This window comes from Octopus bimaculoides, chromosome 19 (genome assembly GCF_001194135.2).
Source record: "Octopus bimaculoides isolate UCB-OBI-ISO-001 chromosome 19, ASM119413v2, whole genome shotgun sequence".
Lineage (NCBI taxonomy): Eukaryota > Metazoa > Mollusca > Cephalopoda > Octopoda > Octopodidae > Octopus > Octopus bimaculoides.
Genome location: NC_068999.1, coordinates 45,234,204 through 45,235,459, shown reverse-complemented (window position 1 = coordinate 45,235,459; position 1,256 = coordinate 45,234,204). Strand labels below are relative to the sequence as shown.

The following is a 1,256-nucleotide window of genomic DNA, read 5'->3' as shown; positions in this document are numbered from 1 at the left end:
CTTTCATAAGTTTTGAATAAAAATTTTCCACCAACTTTAGTCACAATTTATGTTCCTAACACTAGTTGAATGGTAACTAAATTCTTTGTTATATTTAAAGTAATTGAAAGAAACACAGAGCATCTCAGAATAAATACAGTAACGAAAGGGTTAAAGATAAGATTTGTTATAATTTCTTGTTTCTTGTGTGTTTGCCATTTCTGTTTGTAAAAGAATTGTGGTCTTGCTTGAACTGTTTGCTGTAAAAGGCAATTACAATTTCCAAAGACAGACAAACACAGGAACTCAAGCTGTGACTAAATCCTTTAATTTTACGTACAAAAATATATTTACATATTCCTTATTCCTTTTATTCTTTTATTTGGTTCAGCCATTTGCTGGAGCACTACATTTAGTTGAACAAATCGACCCCAGGACTTATTCTTTGTAAGCCTAGTACTTATTCTATTGGTCCCTTTTGTCAAACCATTAGGTTTCAGGGACACAGAATGCACCAACATTAGTTGTCAAGCGATGGCGGTGAGACAAACACAGACACACAAACATATACACACATATATGTATATATACGACGGGCTTCTTTCAGTTTCCATCTATTAAATCCACTCACAAAGCTTTCATTGGCCTAAGTCTATAGAAGAAGACACTTGCCCAAGTTGCCATGCTGTGGGTCTGAACACAGAACCATGTGGTTGGGAAGCAAGCTTCTTACCACACAGCTACGCCTATATATATTATTGATCACCCATACTCCATCTGTGTGTTCTGCTTGCTTGCCGGCTGGCTGCAGGATAGTGCTCCGAGGACAACTATTTTGTTGTACTGTGTATCAAAACACCTGAATGTCATAGACAGAGGAGAGAGAGAACTCACCACCAGATCCCATCCAGGAGTGATAGGTACTGGTATGTCTGTGATTTTAAGGTGTTTCAAAACTCAGTGCTATGAGGGAGTCATCCCCAAAGTGCTGTTCCGCAGTCAACCAGCAAGCAAGCAAAGCACATACATTTGAGTATGTGGAGTCGATAATGTTTACAAGAAGAGTGCTACTTTTGATTCATAATTGAATATATGCGTGTGTGTGAGCGTGTGTGTGTGCGTTCGTGTGTGTGTGTATATATATATGATTGTGTGTGTGTGTATATATATATATATATATATTCTTTTATTCTTTTGACCATGGCCAATCTGGAGCACCGCCTTTAGTGTTCAATGATATCGTTAAAATTAATTTTACATAAAACTTCTGCTTCTAT

At 37.1% G+C, this 1,256-nt stretch overlaps 1 protein-coding gene across 1 annotated transcript in view; it reads left to right on the top strand.

Moving 5' to 3' along the window:
* The window catches only part of LOC106881077 (intraflagellar transport protein 80 homolog), a 295,274-nt gene that overhangs the window by 66,143 nt on the left and 227,875 nt on the right, over nt 1-1,256 (top strand). The window lies entirely within an intron of this gene.